Source organism: Triplophysa rosa, linkage group LG12 (assembly GCF_024868665.1).
Source record: "Triplophysa rosa linkage group LG12, Trosa_1v2, whole genome shotgun sequence".
In the NCBI taxonomy this organism is placed as follows: Eukaryota; Metazoa; Chordata; class Actinopteri; order Cypriniformes; family Nemacheilidae; genus Triplophysa; species Triplophysa rosa.
This window is the reverse complement of record NC_079901.1, coordinates 19,900,391-19,920,515: the sequence shown is the minus strand read 5'-3', so window position 1 is coordinate 19,920,515 and position 20,125 is coordinate 19,900,391. Positions and strand designations below refer to the sequence as shown.

General features: G+C 37.1%; 1 long non-coding RNA gene across 2 annotated transcripts; it reads left to right on the top strand.

Annotated features, from left to right (window-relative positions):
• Positions 1 to 5,859: 5,859 nt before the first annotated feature.
• On the top strand, positions 5,860 to 19,318 carry LOC130563035 (uncharacterized). Of its 2 annotated transcripts, XR_008964028.1 has the most exons (5): positions 5,860 to 5,979; positions 7,439 to 7,554; positions 11,716 to 11,803; positions 18,090 to 18,167; positions 18,442 to 19,318. It is a non-coding gene; the product is annotated as an uncharacterized LOC130563035 (long non-coding RNA). The 2 variants fall into 2 exon arrangements; XR_008964029.1 differs by lacking the exons at positions 5,860 to 5,979; positions 7,439 to 7,554; positions 11,716 to 11,803 and adding an exon at positions 17,420 to 17,934.
• Positions 19,319 to 20,125: the final 807 nt, after the last annotated feature.

The window sequence follows — 20,125 nt, the reverse complement described above, 5'->3', positions numbered from 1 at the left end:
CAAACAAACCAAAAATAATATCATAAGCTCTGTCCTCACTTGGTAAATTGTAATGAAACTGGAACATGGAAGAACATTATCAGGTTATTGATATCAGAGAAGTACTTCATATCAGTGGGGCCTTCAAAGGATGGTTAGTAATGTAAATGTAAAGATAAGATTTAGATGGCGATGGGGACACACTTGAAGTGTGAGAGATGTGATTTTGTGACTAAACCCTGGTGAATTTCTGAAATGTGTGTCTGGAATCGGATTGTTTAATGTTTTGATTTAATGTGGTGAAATGTAATGGAAAAATGACTCCAGTGCCTCTTTTCTATTCCTCTCAGTTTAATCAGCCTCATTGCTTTATGATGTCTGTGCTCGAGGCCTGTTAACATGAAGGGCGTATAGACACAACTGTGTTATCATAAGACAGGTTTTAAGTGATTATATCAGCTGCAAGCAATCCAACTCATCTTTGATCAAAACTAAATAAAACATACGGGTTCTTCTCCATCAAACATTTGTTTTCGTGCGTGTTTGTCATTGACATCAAACCTGGCGCGGTGTGTTTGGGTGCAGATAATGTGAATTAGACTGGAGTGCTACAGCAGTGGAGATTTTCAGACGTAAATTTGAGAATTATCCCTACTCAAAGCTTTCGTACAGTACAAGAAGACTTGGACTATAGAGACATTTTGCTGTAAACAACAACATCAACAACATTCGTCCAGAAGCACTCTTAGTTTTTTAAGTTTGTTTTTTAATTTCACACATGTGATGTATATTAAATTAGTATGTATTAATGATGATTAATTATTTATTAAATGAGTATGTTCGTTTAACATTGTGATTTAGTTTTAAATGTGTTTGTGTAGTGTTGAAGAACCGAAACAGGAAGTATTCTGGACCAGAGTATATATGAAGAGGTCATTTGCGAAAACAGATAACTCAACATTTTTTCAAAAATCATTTTGTTTTCTCGCACAATTGGGCTATTTTGAAAATGCAGGTGTGGGAAAAATGATGGAGCCGTGAGTTTTTGGGCTACTTAACTAGTGTACTGCGGCCGCCAAAATGTTTATTTATATTCTATAGATAAATGTTATTTGATGAGTTTCTTAATGTGTATTCATACCTGGCAACTCAAGGACCAGACCCGTTCCCAAAAGTGTGGGGAATGAGCATCTGACAGGCAGGCTACAGTACAGCAGGGAGGGACGCGGGAGCTCAGCTCAACCAAAGACGAAAAATATAACGGTGGTATATTGCACAATATATGTCACATTGCACAATGAAAGAAATCATGCGTGAGTGTACAACAGTTGATTCTTCTGGCTGCCAGATATCACGTTTGAGCAGCGCTATACGCAGTCTAGAACAACTAAAACATTGACGTGCTTGTACACGTTGTACATATGCAAAAAATTTAACCATGCTTATTTCTTAAGCAAGTTTTTGCATGTCTTACGAATGCAAAATTCGTCCATTTCCATGCGTGGCCTCAAGATCTCTTTTAAAGGGACACTCCACCCAAACATCTCTCACCCTCTAGTTGTTCCAAACCTGCATACATTTCTTTGTTCGGTTGAACATAAAATATTTTGGAAGAATGTTAGCAACGGAAAATTCTGGGGCATCATTTACTACCATAGTAGAAAAAATTTAAATGGTAGTCAAAGGTGACCCAGAATTGTTTGCTTTAATAAATCCCTCAAAACATCTTTTGTATTCAACAGAACAACAATACTGTATGCAGAGGAAACCATTCACATAAGTAAATAGCAATAGAAAACGTCTTTTGGCAGTTGTTAACTTTGATTTGTCACCGGAAAAAATTGGGCTAGTTTTCATTCCTTTTGGGGGGGTTTTGAGGGGTCATTGGGCTCATGTCAGGTCAACTTTATTTGTACCCGAAAGTAGATTTGATTTGCAGTGTTGTGAGTTTACATAAACAGACATCACAAACATTAAACAATTATTAGAAATAAATAAATGTTTATTATGAAAAGTGCTTTAAAGTTCCCAGCATTACTAAAAAACCTGCTTGGACTAAAAACAATAAATAAACATCATAAAAATGTAAAATAAATAAATACATTTGTTTAATAGAAATAAATAAAAAAAGACCAATCATTCCCTAAAACCTGTCCTTATTCAACTGAGTAATAGCTGCGGGCACAAAGCTGTGTTTATACCGCTTTGTTCTACAGTACGGAACTACAAATCTACGTCTAGATGTCAAAAGTTGAAATTCATTGTTCAAAGGGTGAGAGTCATCATTTAAAATTGAGTAAGTCATCCGCTGTAACTGTCTGATATACAGGGATGATAGACTAAACTGTGACTCCCCGATCAATTTACTATAGAATATTTAACAATTTGACTCAGTGAATTTCTATTCTTAACAGACAGGTTTCCAAACCAGAATACCAGAGAACATGTTTAAAGTGACTCAATAAAAGCTCGATAAAATAAAGTCATAATGGAAATATTTTTTCATGTTTATTTATAATATAGAACAACATAATAACACCTAATGCTGCCTATGATAGAACGGTGTCACTAAATTGTTTTTAGTTTTTACTAAATAAACAAAACGAAGCAAATTATATTACTGAAGTATATCTACATTTCAGCCAAACTGTTAAAAATGCCACACAGAGTTCTGTGTATGCAGCAAAAGATTTATTAATTGATTCAATGAAATGGACAGCTTGAAGTTCACAGAAATCCCTCAAGGCGAGATGGCAAAATTAGTCAAATGACAGGGCCATTAGGAAACTTAATGGCCAAATAAAAGTGCTGTATTTATAATAATGTATAATATTGATTCATTTAGAGAGCTAAATAATGTATGATTATATTGTGCATATTTAATGTATTACTCAAAAGTGTGAACATTTTTGAGTGAATTTTTTGCTTTATCTACAGGATAGTCCCCAGATCACTTAAAGGGGTAGGCCATGATTCTAAGCTGTCATTAAAATTTTTATACTTTTCATTAATCAGAAAACTTTCATACTTAGGAATAAATAAATGTTGACAGTTTGTTATAACGTATGACAAGGTTTACTGTTTATTTCGCCAAAGGCACTCATAAATACTTGTTTCCTTTCTTTAAGTAATGACAAGATTTTGCTGTGACAATAATCACTAGCAATCAATCTGAGCGTTTCTTCTTTCCTCCTTCCAGATCTGCATCTCGACGCCACGAGCCTGGCTGTCACTTGAACACAATTAACGCCGGAGTTCTTGTGCAACAAACAGGAACCCATGTTCTTCAGGAAAGTATAATTAAAATCTGGAAAATAAATGGATATTTCTGTGTCTCAGTGATCTGTAAAAACGGCAACAAATGAGGAGTGTGAAGTTAATTAAAATCAATGGTGTGAGATTTTATGTTTGCCGGCAGGAGGGAAAAAAGAAAGTTTGGCCTTGGTAGCTTCTGTGATTCAATCAGAAGTTGAGAATAGTGTGATTCTGCAGCCCAAAGGTGTAGACATTCCCAATCGTTCACTTTCGCAGTCTTTTGGGACATGTTTGAAGGGCATTGGTGCGAGAACGTTGGAGGGTCGGAGATGGCAAATTACAGCAAATTCTTCTCAATTACTTGTCCTGAAAAAGAAATCACTTAATGTCATGCATCTTAACACATCCTCCAATTAGAAAGCTGCTGAACGCTTGGAGAGGGTGTAATTACAGGAGAGCTTAAGAGCTGACTGCCGCTACAGGAGAAAACGAAATATTAACAGAGAGCACAGACGGTCTGCCGTAGAGAAGCTGACACTCAGAACACCACAGAAGCTGTGACCCTTATTGGTTTTTAAATAAATGTTGGACAGAAACGTGAAGGAATGGACTAAAGGTGCTGTGAAGAAAGCTGAGTTTCGTGCAAGGGACCCGTGTTCAAATCCAGCTTGAGAGGGGAAAAAATTAATTGGTAAGGGCTATTTTATTTGTTAATCATAACATGTTCAGCGTGCCTATTTGTGACCCTGGACCGCAAAACCTGTTGTCACGGTTCCGTCTGCCCCTGTCTGCCTCCCGTGTTCTTCATTCCCTATTTCCCCCCGAACTACACTTCCCATCGCCCTCCACGCTCCCTCACTATTCCCTCATTTGTAATCACCGCACCTGCCAGAATTACTCCCATCACCAAGAGACTATTTATTATCTGCCTGTCCCCATGTATTTTGTCCTGTCTTAACGTAACTATATGTGTAACTACTTGTATGTATCCGGTTTATGTTTATTAAAATATTCTAAATTACCTGTTTGTATGTTTTCCTGTGAGCTATACCATTACACCAGTCTTATGGGTAATTTTTTTATACATAATCTGAAAGCGGAATAAATAAGCTTTCCATTGATGTATGGTTTGTTAGGATAGGACAATATTTGGCCGAGAGACAACTATTCGAAAATCTGGAATCTGAAAAAATCGAAGTATTGAGAAAATCGTCTTTAAAGCTGTCCATTGTAGCAGGCCGTTGCTAAGAAGAAATGGGTTTGTTTTAACGCTCTCTATTGGCTTACTGCAGTAATGACGTTGTGGATAGTATATGAACCCGAAAGAATATATTCGAAACTTTACATAGATATCAATCTGTAATTCCCCAAGAGCGGGCAGGGGTGAGCAAAGTTTGTAGGCATGCTTCTTGCCATTTTTGTTCGCGATTTTGGTACAGCCATTTACAAAAATAAAGATTTGAAATATTTACGGTAGGAAAAACCATACAAAATATCTTCATGGAACTTGATCTTTACATAATATCCTTATGATTTTTGGCATTAAAGAAAAATCGATAATTTTGACCCATATAATGTATTGTTGGCTATTGCCACAAATATACCCCTGCTAGTTATGACTGGTTTTGTGGTCCAGGGTCAGATTTTTAGATGAAAAACATCACTTTAACACACAGCAGAACTAAAGTTTTCATGAAAATGTTGAAACGAGCAGAAGCGAGATGCATCTCAACCTCTCAACGACCTTTAGTCACACTGGACGCCAAGCATCGGCAGGCTTAAAGATCTGAAAACATGCACCTGTGCAGCATAACAGATGAAGTGTGTGTTTTTTATTCATTTGTCGGTGGAGCTGTTACAACTCTCATGGGAATTGGAAGGACACTAGCGGCAGCTGATGTTTGATGGAAAAAAAACGCTGCTATTTTCTCACCTCTGTCTCTACGTTTTGGCACCAGCATGCAAAATACTTCATTATGCATCATCAGACACTCTTCTAATGGAAGGCTGGATGGCTGCGCCGATGTTCTGCATAAATTAACACCGCCTTTTCACCATTAAAGGCCTGGAAGCGTGCCGGCCCCTAAATGCGATATCTCAAGCGCCATCAGGATTTACAGTAAATTAACTTAAGCCAGCGTTTGGGGTGAAATGCAGCCCTTTTTAAATGATGTGTTTAATTTCAATATGGCAAGTGTCAACGTATGCTTGATTTAAAGCAAACATTCCCAGCCCATTATGATGCAGGCTGTGGCCATTTTTTTCTCGAATACTGTACATTTGAGGTCGGCTTTCAAATGCATTTCAAATGTGTGATTATGTGGTCGCATAAATTTAGGATAGTGTGTCATTTCAATTATCATATGTCATGTTAATATACGTATTGGCTACTATTCTAATTCAAAGTGTTTAGCTAGAGGAAAGCCATGTGGGTCACTTCACGAGAAATGTCAGCTCTAAAGCTTTGTAGTGCTTTTAGAAAATCTGCATTACTAAACAGTTCAAACAACCTGGCGCTCAAACAATGGCAGCGCTTCCTGGTTTACCAGCACAGTTGAAACAATAAAACTTCACACGGCCTTCTTCATGTGACTGTAAACTAAAGAAGTTGTATTCAGAAATCTAGTAGTTATTTAATGACTCACTAATTGTTCTTTTCATCTTTTTTAGGTTAATGATTCATTGATAGATGAGAGAATGATCATGGATCTACAGTCACCATTCACCTTCACTGGACTTGTAAGGGTGAGTAAATTATGAACATTTTCAGTTTTCAGTCAGCAAAACTGCTTTGGTTGATGCTCGTTTTGACATTGTGTGTTTTAAATATATTTCTTTTTTCGTGTATTTTTGCAGTAAAAGTTGTTTGAGAACAAAGCATAAACGGTGAACCCCCTTCATTACCGCTGTGGAATCATGAATCATGTTGAGTATATAAAAATATATAAAATATGGAGAGAATGAAGGCTAGCTACTTAATCTAATGTTATGCATTAATCTAGTCTGTGAAGGTTCAATAAAGGTTCACCCCCCAAAAATATTCTGTATCATTTATTCACCCTCATGTTCTGTATGACTTTCTTCTGCAGAACACAAAAGAAGATATTTTGAAGAATGTTGGTAACCAAACAACATCGACCCCATTGACTTCCATTAAATATTGACACAAAACCACTTAGACATTTCTCAAAATGAAGCTGAATAAATGATGACAGAATCTTTATTTTTGGGTGAACTATCCCCTAAAGTCATTCATGTTTGATTGGTTGACAAATGAGATATCTACAGCACACAAAAACAAGATCATCCTATTTGTTATCCATTACCTACCAGTCCGTCTCTTCCTCTTCCTGTCATTTCCTCCCTGTCTTGTTTTCTTTCTAACAGCCTTCCCTCCTGAATGAATTGCCCCATCACAACCCAGTTTGGTTTTGTCATCTGTAGGTAAATTACTCGGGCAGAATCAATACTGCACCTCCAAACCCTCACTTACCATCACGTATTGTGAACCTGGATGTTGTGCACACTGAGAATTTTCTTCACAGTCCCTTGACTCGTTTAATGCACCTTGAATTATAATAGTAAAATCCGCTACGTCTAACAGGATCATCTATCTTTTCTGTATTTTCCTTGAAGAAGTTTTCCATTCAATTCTGCTGTAAACGCAGGATAGAGTTCAGCTCGGCTCACCGGCAGCACACGACGCCACTGCCTTCTTTCTCTCTGTAATCTTGGCTTTCTCATTTGATCGCTGAGAGAACTGCCGATAAAATCTTAACAAAAGGAATCTGGCAGTGTTGTAGCTTGTGCACCTTTTTTCCCGGCAGTCACGCTGTGAAGGAAAAATCAGATGTCGTGAAGTCGGAGTTAAGTCAGCTATTATGACTTGTTATTCATGACATGAAGATGTCAGATTTGTAAATTTAGAGGTGGAACATCTTTGAACTTGCAATTGAAGAGTCTGATTTTGCCTGAACTGTTATCGTCTCTTGTTGAGCTTGTGCAAATTGAGCTCTTGTGTTGACGTGCAAATTAAAAATTTGACAGTGTCAAGAAGCGTTTTTAGTGCAACTCGTGGAACGTTTGAAATGTTCCCTTCGGTTCCGCTTTGGTTGATTCTGGTTCATTTCAACAAGAATTTTATATTCTCTCTCATTCCCTGACAATGTTTCACTGGGATTTTGTATTTATTTTTGTCTTTCAGATGCTTTTCAGTGGCCTGAATGCTGCTAAATGTCCATTGTCACGCTTAGTCTCCTCTGAAATTGGCACATAGTATCATTGGTTTGTGCAAATGTGCTAGACCTCCTTGTGAATTTGGTAAGTTTGAAAGCCTTGCTTATGTGAAAGAGGAGTGAATGAGAGTCTATATGCCTTTAGCTCCACCCCTCCTTAAACCCGCCTCTTTTTCTCCTCCGATTGCTATACTGCTGTTTACTGTATAGACCGTTTCATTGGACGCGCACGCGACTGACCCCCAGTTAACTTATGGTTTGTGTTTGGCTTGTGTCTAATAATATAACTATTTATATTTTATTTTATTTATTATATTTAATATTAATTTGCGTTATTATTTTACTGTATTGTAATTGTATTAAATGCATTATTTGTTGAATTTTATTGTATGTTCATTTTATTAAATAAACAATTTGTTGAATGGGTCCTGTAGTTTTGTCGCATTGAAAAAAAAACGCGTGGTACATTGACATGTTGAGCTTGGTATCGGAGTCTACATTCAAAATATTGGTGGGGCAAGTTTAGCCAAATAACGGTTCTTCTTGTTTCTTTTGATTGTTATCAGAAATGATCTACAGGCACTCTATTGTTTGTGAATGTGTACCGGAAGTTAAGTTGGGGGTCACAAAAGTGCGCATGCGCAGTAACGTTTGTTTATGTTGTTAAGTTGAAACCGTCTATACTGCACACTTCAATAGTATTTGAAAGAGAATACATTATGCAACCAAAAATACATGAAATGTGCGTACCTTGTTTTAGGGACTAAAATGCTTCAAATGCAGTGAAAGTTGCTTTGCATAAAATGCACGAATGTAAATGTGCTACACATTTTAACAAGCTGTTAACTGGGTATCTGAGCATACATAAAATGTGTGTACTGTGGATAATAGACATACAACACTGCAAAAATAATATGAGTGTCTCCTATTGCAATCTGCAAGTCCAGCAAGTACATACATGTATTTAGTGTTTCTGAGGTAACATCATGTGTTGTATTTGGACAGACAGACAGAGAGAGAATGAGAGAGGCACTGAGAATCTGATTGATGTACAACAGGTCCTTTTTATATTCGTAATGCCTGACTGCCTGTTAAGTTACCATTTCATAGAAAAGATGGAGAATAGGATATGATTTATCATGACTACAGAAGAGTGTTCATCCATTTCCACACACTGCTCCGTTGCTGAGAATGGCAGTGACTGTTGTTTACAATTGTCATGTCTCATGATCCATGACTGTTGTACTGCCCATAAATGTGTGTTGGTATATGCAGTTGTTTTATATGTCTACAGAGGTCAAACACATGGACATGTCCTGTTCCAGAACCTAGCAAGCCGTCAGTTTTGTGGCATGCAGAAGATAAACATCATTTTAGCTATATTCTTTGAAGGAACAGTTCACCCAAAAATGAAGATTTTGTCTTCGTTTACACACCCCCAAGTTGTTCCAAATCTGTATACATTTCTTTGAGAGATATTTGGAAGAATGCTTGTAACCAAACATTTCTTGGCCACCATTGACAACCATAGTAGGAAAGATTTCTTTGTGAATTTCTTTGTTCTGTTGAACACAAAAGAAGATATTTTGAAGAATGTAGGAAAGCAAACAGTTCTGGGGCACTTTTGACTGCCATTGCCATTTTTCCTACTATGGTAGTCAATGGTGGCCAAGAACTGTTTGGTTACAAGCATTCTTCCAAATATCTTTCTCCGTGTTCATCAGAACAAAGAATTTTATACAGATTTGAAACAATTTGAGGGTGAGTAAATTCAAAAAAGCAATTTTGAAGTAACGGAGTGAAATGTATTGCTTCAAAAGTGTATTTGTGATCATGTTGAGAAATGTTATAACAACAGTTTTATCTGAATCACCTTTTAGGTTTCTGTCATGGCTAAGCCGACCCCCTCTGGACCCCTCAAAGGACCCCCCAAATACATATTTTTTGCCACAGTTTGTAGCACATCAAAAAGTTATTAAAGAGGCTCAAAGTGTAAAGAACACCCAGTTACAGACGTTTGAGCAAAACGTTTTACATCACTCCCCAGGCTCCCTACATGAAGTGACTGTGAATAGGTGGCCGTGCGATCACTTTAATCTCTTAACAGAAAACAGTAATGAAGTTTTTCTCTCACGTTTTAAATGTAGATACTTAGAACTTTGCTTCTTAATTTTTCTAAATGAATATTAATGATCCTGCGTGTTCCCGCAGTTCTTAATGGATCAGACAAATTAGAGCTCATTTAATAAACAGAATGTGCAAATAAGGCTGAAGACAGATAAACATTGTAAAAAGACAAATAGAGCGGGGTTCTTTTAAGAATCTTGCCAGAACCATTAAACGGACTGCTCAGATTCATAGTGAGCTGTCGTAGCGTTTAAGACAGAAGCAGACGTTGTTTTTAGACAGTAAAGCTCCATCTGTTCCAAGCAACTGTTACAACAAGACTCTTCTATCGAACATTAAAGTGGGCTTGATTTCACACTCTTGTTCACTTTTCTTCCTCCGTGGCTCCAATGTGTCTGTGATTTTGAGGATTGTTTTGTCCTTGCGTTACTCGGATACAAATGGCAGACAAAAATAAAACCGTCTATGAGCTTATTAAGGCTCCTCACATGCCGTTGTCACAGAAAGAAACAATTAGCCTTAATGGTTGTGGCCTTATCTCCAGTCTGCTATGAAGTTGTGAGCAATCCAGAGAGATCACGTTTAACACACAGGTCTAGACTCAGTGGTTCAGGAGATTCCTGCTGTCCTTCCAATATGTGACAGCTTACATTTGAGTATTACTGTAGCTGTATTGTGGACATAAGTACACATCTAATAATCGGCCTAAAAAAAAATTAAGAAACAACTCCAGTTTTGCCTTTCTGCATGTATTGTGGCCATTTCAGTCCACTGTCCAGTGCCACCAGCGACTAGCAGCGGCAGAGCGATGTGATCTCATTCATTTCAATGGAAGCTCGGCTACTTCCAGCGACACGAGCTACAGCGACTGTTGGCGACAGGAAGTGGGCATGTGTAGTGATGCGACAAAGTTCAGATTTACTCAACTTTATGCAAATGATGAGCGACTTTCGGGAGCAACTACCAATAGGAGTGTAGCCGTGCAGAGCCATTGAGAGAGAGAGTTGTGCCAACGGAAGTTCAAAATTTTTGCGTGCCGCGTGATTCATCGAGCCTTCAGATAGTTCCAGGAAGTTATGTTTTCTCATCGAATGCTTTTTTTTCTTTCATTTATTTATTTATTAAATGACTTGCGTCTTTAAATGGGTTAAAATTTTACCTCAGTTGGTCTGTTTAGTCGCAGCTCCATGCGTTACTAGTAACTTCCGGGAACTATTGAGAGCCTCCATGAACCGCCATTGCTGTGAAAAAACTGTTCCATTGGAGTCAACGGAGTTGACGCGACTCTCTCTCTCAAAGTCTCTGGAGCAGTGGAGCCAGAGATATTAATATTAACAAGATGTCACTGCCCTTGAAATGAATGAGGAACTCAACGCTCAATATGGCTGCCCTAGCGAAGCTTTGCTCATGCATAGTACAGTATTAAAGCAACATGAAAAATAATGCTTTTAAGCGCAATTTGATCATAGGATGCAAATGTTATGGTACAGTTTACGTCATTTTTAAATGTTGTTTTTAAATATGTTGTTTAATTGGGATTTTAGCTGGCGATTGTAGAAATATCAGTATTCCCCATTCACATCTTGTTTGTAATGAATAAATATATCAATTATTTAATAAAATTAATTAAGCATTTGTTTTGGAATGGTCTCTTATTTTATTCCACAGCTTTATAAAGAATCTTATAATGTATAACTAGGCTGTGTGTTCTTTCAAACTATATTGGAAAAGAAAATAAGACCCAGAGTACATGAAATACAGGCTCACTTGCAACAAGGATAAACATGGTTTGTTTCAAGAACATTGGGTTTTGGGCTTGCGAATTATGAGCTGTTACGAGCAAGAAGCATTGAAATTCAATTTGTACAAAAATGAATTGTGGTTCTGGTTGTTGTGTTGTTTTGGCAGTAAGATCCCTTTTGGCGCCATCCTACCAGTACAGTACCCAAATCTAAACACATTGATCTGTTTACTTTGTTTCACAGGAGATATGATCTATAGATTTTACTTTCAAATGTGAAAAATTAGTTTTTATAAACAACAGCAATTATGTATTATGACATATAATTTCAATATATACTAAATGTTTGCATTTTTGTCGTTTTGACAACATTTATAGATCTTGTTCGCAGCAGCTGGTGGCACTTCAGTTCTCCTTTGTATCGAAACTTGAAACAAAAGTAAAATATGGGTTGAAGCAAAGCCAGGTAAGAACCACAGCTTTACACTCATAAAACAAAAAACTTTTTTGAGCTGGCTTTGTACAGATACTTTATTGTTTTATTTCAAATATTCCTATAATTTAAATTCTCCTTTACATTTTCTAAACATTTTACTTTGTGATCCACAGAAGTAAGAAAGTCACAGTTTGAAAGACATGGTATAAATGATGACAGACTTTAATACTTTCTTTGAAACCTTTAGAGAAGTTTAAAATGGCAGTAGACGTTCAGTCAAAGGTGGGATTTTCTTCACCTCAGGCCAGACTTAGAAACATTTCTAATACCTATTTGCAAAGACAAGACATTTTGTCCAGCAGCATAGTCTCTCACTGAACAAAAGCTCCATCAGGTTTTATGGTTTTTAGAGATTCAGAGTTACGGCCTTTTTCCTCTTTGTATTGACAGATTGCGTCTTCAAGAGGAATTTTGTTCTCTCTTTTCACAGTTTAAATGATGTAGTAGAGGCCCAAAGATGTTATTTGTTCAGGTTGAAAACTATTGCAACCATCCAGGCATGGAAACATCACAATTAATATGAAATATATACATCACTCGAGGCAACAGGACAGGAAAATGCCCTATTTTTGGGCAGCCAGCTGTGGTTCCTTATCAATAATATATAACTGTGGCATTATTGCCTTGCCAGCAGTTTTTTTCTTGTGTTTTATGTAGAATTTGGGTGGAGTGAGGTAAGGTGGGATGCACTCGAAAAAAATCGGAAAAATATTCATGCTTGTGTTTGATGTTACACATTTAAATTCAGTGATGAATTCCTTTTTAATACACGTTTATTATATTCCCTGTTGGTTCAGAACAACTATGTAAGATGCCTAAAGACACTTTACTTTTTTATTATTTTATTACATCTGAACTGTGAAAACGGAAATGAGATTACAGCTTTGCTAGGATGAGCTTTTGTCGTAGCTTCAGCTTATTGCTCTTTCCTTTAGCTTCAAACCCTCTTTGATTTTGTTTTGTTCAGAGCTCTCACTGATGGTGTTTTTTTGTGTGTTAACATCTAAATCTGCTGCTAGGCTGTTTGTATTACGTTCTCCCCGAGCTGTCGCTTTCTGAGTCAACAGCCTATGTGCCACAAACAATTGGATGTGACTTAAAAGTGTGACAACGATAAAATTGCCTTTTGAACTATAAGAATGCTTAAGGTAACGCATCCATTGTTTACATAGCTAATGCATTCTGTACGGTCATGATGTGGCTTACGTGAGTCAGATATTGATGCTAGAGTTTTGTGAGCGCATGAGAATAGATGGTAAAATAGAAGTAGCCCATTTTGTATTAGAGGGAGTTTCTAAAAAAATTGAGATCATTTCCTTTGGAAGTCATCCAGTCTCTAAAACAAACGAAAAAAGGAAAGCTAGGGAAGAAATAAGGATATTGAATTTCAGGAATGGTTTCTGTAAATTTTGCCATTATTAGTGTAACCACATGTCATTATTTGGCTTCAGATTTGAAATACAGGGTCATATGGACTGTCATTTGGAGATTGACAGGAGTGATCACAATAAACTGACCTTTTATGGGAAAAATCATCATCAACGGTGTCATCGCCATCACTTCATCATTACCATCATAATCCTCTTATATTTTATTCTTCAGGTTGAACTGGTTTGTCAGACGGCTTTATTGAGGTTCCTGTGGAACCTTGCAGGTAGTTTGCTCTAGGTTGTTTTTCACTCATCCTGACCTTTTCTTTAGCTACTTTTTATGTTCTCGTACTTATTAACCTTTTATCATTTTCAGATATTTGGCTGTAGTTTGTTCACGTCGAGTTGTTTGAAATTCTGTGCCTTAATACATTCTAAAGATCAGAGGCCATAGGACTTTTTCATTTTCATTAAAACCTCTCTTGAATGACAGCCCACATCGGTCCATAACATCACCTAGCAACAGTTAGCCTGCCAGTAGAGCAATTAACTTGTGCTTGAAGGAAGCTTCAAAAGACACATAATGTTTTGTCAGAGACGGGTGGAGACCGTGAATCAACACTGCAGATTAAACAGATTTTTCATTGGCTTCCTGAACTTGGTTTTACGTCAAAGCTTTTGCTTCATCTTGATGTTTACTATAGAGTGTGCAATGTTTAGAAACGTTCCCTCAAATGTATCTATAAACACTTATATACACTAAAGGTGAGTGCCTTTAGGAACTGTACATTTTCATTCATTACTTACTGTATATACAATCTTCATCCATTACTCGTATACTAATCTTCCTGCCATGTATCTGCACACGCTTTTATCCAAAGTGACTTGCATTTAATTTATACATTTAAATATGTGTGTTCTCTGGAACCCATGACCTTTGCTTTGCTAACGCAATCCTCTACCAATTGAGCTACAGGAACATCACATATATTTGTATAAACTACACGTGTGCCACGGTCAATCGACCATTAAAATATTAGATCAAATCAAGTTTAAATTTAAAAAGATATAAACATCAGACTGCAGGTAAATATCGAAGACTCTGAAAAAACAACTATTAGGATTTACTCAATTTTTTGTGTTTATTTGAGTTTAAAGTTTTTTCGTAAAACATAAGTACATTTACTTAACATTTTTTACACCTTAAATCTGAATTCTCAGAGAATGCATTTATTACCAATATATTGAATCATTTGTTTATCATTTCCTCAACCCTTGATGATAGAGTGCAGATATAAGCACAAGTTTTCTATTTTAATAGAGGGAAAAAAGATTATTGATGTGACAAAAAGGACACAGTTTTAGAGAGAAAACATAGGATTTCTGTGTATTAAAATGTGCAAACCAGAAATAGTTATGTTGATTTTCATGTGCCTATTTATGATTAATATTGTCCATTATGGATGCGACAATCCACTTACCTCACTATGGAAAACAATGCTTTAAAAACACAAAAATGCCTTAAAAACTTTAAGAGAGACTTTACATGGGTGTTTAAACCATCAAGGGGTGGTTTCCCAGACAGGGTTTAAGCCTGAGAGATGCCTTGATCGAAAACAACTTGCAGTGACATATCTTAACATATATCACTGTGATTGTTTTGTCTCAAGATGCACACAGTAATATTTTTTTGTAAAGTATGTTTTTTAAAACAACTTAATTATCCTAATTTAATTAAGGCCTAGTCCTGGTTTAAGATAATCCTTGTCTGGGAAACCGCCCCTAAATGTTGACATTTTGTTGACAAATGTTGATGTTTTTTTCATCTTAAGGTTGATATTTGCATGGAATTGCCCATTGCCCACCACTATAAATGTGACGTCAATCTAGCTTGTTTGTAATGAAAGATATTTCATATGTTCAATTCTTTGGTTTCCCCTACTGTGAGTTTTGGTAAAATAGTCATTTGTTTTATTTTCCTCTCTTTTGAGTGTGTTAGAAACACTGGCTGACCTGATTTCACTGACCATAGTTTGTATTGTGTTTGTAATGTGAAACATGGACTGTGTCTCATTTTAATTACATCTTTGACTTTAATGAAAATACATTGACATTAAGCACTGTATGCCTCAATGTACAATTCTACTTATTATGTTCATAACAAAATCCAATCAATTAAATGCTGGGAAATTACCTGAAAGCTGTAACTGCAGGGCTCGGTGTATGTGCCCCTTTCTAACATATGTTTGCTGTTAATGGGAGGACTAATTGAAAAAATGTGAACTTTGCACACCGAATCCTGTGGGGCGACACGTGGCGGTACAGCTATTATTGTTTGTCGCTGTTGTTATGGTTATTTCCTTTTGTTTTCAAGCTCGTATGTGCGTGTGTCATGCGTATCTCTAAGGACCAGCAGTATTGGGGCAGTCAGATGTGTGGTGTTTGGATGTTGTGCTATTGACAGGAGTGTTCCTGGGACTCATCATTGGCTTGTGTTTTGGTGGGATGTGGAGGGTATTGAGCTGGAATTGGCTAGTCCTCTGACTCTACTTAGCGTGACACAGCCGGGAGCAGATATGTCCGTCAAATGAATTCGAGTTAAATTCGAGTTGAAACGAGTTAAGGCGGACCTTATGTGCCTGTGGCCCAGCATTAGCACAACCCATTTGGTGGCTGCCGAGCTCTTGAAACCGTACTAACTCAGTGGGAATCAGGCCCGGCTCCAGATATGAGATGAAAGGTGGGCCAAGTTATTTTCCAGGTGGGAGGAGGGTGGGTAACTATATATATATTTTTAGCCCCAAACTACTATAAACGAACTATTTACTAAAGAACTATTTAGCTTTTTTAATTATTCTTACATCTAGAATTAAAATTGTCTAACATTTTTATTTTTACATTCTTATATCTATATTTACATGTTTTTTTTTCACATTTTTAATATTAATTTTTTTACCCAACAACAGAGCAATTTAGTAACTTTGGATCTGATGAAAACATAAAAAAGAGCTATTCATATCGCTATAATATTCACAGCATTAACTTTCTGCTCATTTTACAGAATTCTGTCACAAACTCATCCATGTCCAGTCCATGTGTTATTGCTTTTTCATGAGCTAAAAGGAAGCGTATGCCTGTGTACCTCGTACAACAATGCAATTTCGCATTACGTTATTGTAAATACATCAATGAGCAAAATCTCTTACAGAACTTCATCAAAAAGCTTATTTTATGTAGATTGTATAAATTTTATTGGTTTTATCCGCGATTCATGCTCTTTTAGGTCCACGTAGTACAAGTTATAATTATAAGCCATCATGCTTTGACGAAAATGATTTAAGTCACTAAAGGGTCGATTTTCTCTCACACATACGCAATATAAGCATAGGTCTATAACATGATGTTATTGTGCATAATTATGATCATTTTGTTGATGTTGTATTTGCACTTTGCACTTTTGGGCTCTGTTGTACACCCCACTTATAAGAAGTATTCATAGGAATGATATTACCATAGATGTGTTAATAATCAGACCAATGATTGAGTGTTACAACTGAATATATGAAGATGATTTAATGATGTAATGATATAATCAGCATACTTAAGCAATGATTGAGTGTTGTTTGAACTATAAGTATATTTTTAATCATTTTAACCAAGTATAGAACAGATTTCAGCAATATAAAATTCAGTGATGTCTTTGAGATCTGTTTAAGGCCTGACCTAGATAAAGTTCAGAAGGTTGAACATGTTGTTCACTTTGTGGCCTGAAAACTGGTACCAACAGGAAAACTTATTTTTAAAAACCAAGTGAAGGCCGACATTCCACCATTAGATACAAACCTTGTTGCCTAGAAAATAATAGTGGCAGACGAGAATGATTGGATAATAAAAAATAAAAGATAAAGGGAATTTCCTGATTGGTTTAGGAAAGCACCTCCTTTCCTAAGTTTCACTATAACTGTAGGCTGGAAAACACTTGGTTTTCAGATGACTGGGGACATCTCACTTTGTTTGGCCTGATCAAATAAAGTTAACTCCTTGACACCTGAACCTTCTTTGTCTGAGAGATTTTTTGAACTTCAAGATCGACTTTTACCACATCAATGTCTATGTAGTTTTATACGTTTTTTTTTTCATAAGGTTATGATGACAGTGGGGTTTAGACAGTACACTGACAGTGTAATGCGATCGTTTTCCCCTCATTCATATGCAATATAAGCATAACATTTAAGACTCTGTAAATAGTGCGCTGTCGCTTTAATTGAGTGTGAGCAGCGCAGCAAAAATAGACTCGGCGCCGAAATCATCACTGCACTGCTGCTCACGCACCGCTTCTGCTCCGCGAGCACGAGCTGCTTACGCGTGCAGTATGAATGCTCTCATCTGTTAACATGTGCGCCGGAAAAAATACGCACTGCTTACGCGTTCGGTGTGAAACGGGCGAGAGTGTCGCGCCAATTTCGTTCACTGCAATGGAACAGTTTTTTCACAGCAACGGCGGTTCACGGATCCTCTCTCTCAACGGCTCTGGGTGGGGGCAGGGTGGGCAAAGCTTCTGAAACGGTGGGCAAAGCCCACCCTGGCCCCCAGCCGGGCCTGGTGGGAATATAGAAACACTGGCTGCATCAGCCATTAAAATCTCTCAGATAAATGCACCCGTGGAGACCTACCGCCGCACTGTCTGCTAGACACGCACCATGTGTATTGCCTTTTCTGTAGTTGCTTATGGTGTGCAAAGTTCATATACTGTATATACAGTATATATATATATATATATATACATTTTTGTGAATGCATATATAGTTTCATTTTTATCGTAAGTCACTTATAGTGCGCTTCGGGTGTTTTTTTTTTAAATTGATATTATGTGTGTGTGTTTCCAGAAAACTGAACCCTTGACCTTGGCGTGACACTTTACCTATTGAGCTACAGGAACCCCGCGGCTTTGGCACAACATGAAGGTGAGTGTATGATGATAATATTGAAATTATTAGGTCAAATATGGCCTCAGATGCTTTATTTTTTACGCACAATTGTTGTAAATAGCCACTTTCAAAATGTAGTGGTTAAAAACAACAGGAACATATGTGGTTTTCATTTAGTTTTCTTGTATTAAAGGGGCAGAACAGAATAAATTGGCAGTCTTTGTTATACAATAAATCTATGTTACAGTATACATTTTATGTTTCTTCACCTCTTTTTTATCCTTTCAACTATCTGTGTCTCTACCCTTAGTATGGAGATCACCTGGATCCCTTGAGTCTCAACTGGTGCCTTTGTTCCAACCAGTGGATATAAGTGAATTAATGGCAATGATCAGACCGATGGTTTTATTTGTAGATTTTTTACATTTTTTTAAGTTGTCTATTTTAATCCCTTATAATAATTTTGGAGCTCAACAAAGCATAATTGTGAAACATGATTTGTGAAAGTGACCTATTTTTCAGATATGGTGACCCATACCTGAAATGTGACCTCTGCATTTAACCCATCCAGAGAGTAGTGAACACACGCACAGCAAGTCATGAACACACGTACACCCGGATCAGTGGGCAGCTAACACTTCAGTGCCCGGGGAGCAAGGTGCTTGCTCAAGGGCACCTCAGTCGTTACCCGCCAGCCATGAGAATCGAACCTGCAACCTTCTGGTCACGAGTCCGACTCTCTAACCATTAGGCCACGACTTTGCACAAATATTAAAGATATTAATGTGGTTGAAAAGCTGTATATGACTCTTTCTTCTGTGGAAGACAAAAGGAGATATTTTTAGAAATGTCACAGTAGTTTTATGTCCATACAATGGAAGTCAAAGGTGTCCATTGTTGTTCTTCAAAATATCTTCTGCTGAGGAAAGAAAGTCAAATAGATTTGGAATGACATGAGGGGGGATACATGAAGAAAGAAAATCCTATTCATCCAAAATAATCAGTTTTAGAACAGAGAGAAGTCATACAGTACAATTCTGAAACCTAACTGAAACTCCAAGAGAAGCGGCTAAAATCTTTGCACATATGCAGAAAAGAAAGTAAGCTGTGTTGGGGAAGGAACTGCAGATGGTTCGGTGCAAAAAGTACAACTGAAACCAGTGTCCATGTGCTACATGACAACCTCTTTCTGCCTGTCAACAGACACAAACAGCTCCAGTTTGTCCCTGAGGAGCAAATAGCTCCTATAGTAGGCAAACAGAGGGCATTTTAAAGAAGTGACATCAAGTGAATTCAAAATCAGTTGTATTCGCTTGCATTTTAATCAGACTACCTGCTGGGCTCGCTCCTGTGTCGCTTTATGCTCAAACCCAGAAAGAAACCTTTAAAAAAGAAAAAAAGAGATTCTGTGAATGGGAGAAATGCATTCATGCGGTGGCTAGTTAAGTGCAGACAATGTTCAGATAATGAAACCTGTGAGGCTTAGAAACTCATCTCGCTGTAATAGTTTAGGTCTGCTTTGCTTAAGCGAGTGTGGCAGAATTAATTAACGCATGAACAAGAAAAGTCACTGAAAACGGCACCTTCTCATTAGCCTTTCAGAATTGTCATTTGAAGCATTTCGCAGATTGGCGAAATTGGAGAAAAATGTGACGGAGTCAAAACTTGAACTTTATATGTGGGGGAATGACAGGTTCAACAGCCCTTATGATTATTATTGGATGTCTGTGGAAGATAATAGCTTGTGCACTGCCTGCAGTTAACAGGAAGTGAAAATGACATGGCAGGAAGGAAGACAAATGCTGGTAATGTGGGTGGAAAATATAGAATTTAAATATTTACTTAAAGGTCCAATTTGTCATTTTTTGGAGGATCTATTGACAGTAATGCAATATATTATACATAACTATGTCTTTAGAGGTGAAATGATGAAGCATTATGTTTTTAAAACCTTAAAATGAGCTATTTCTATCTACATAAACTGCAGGTCCCCT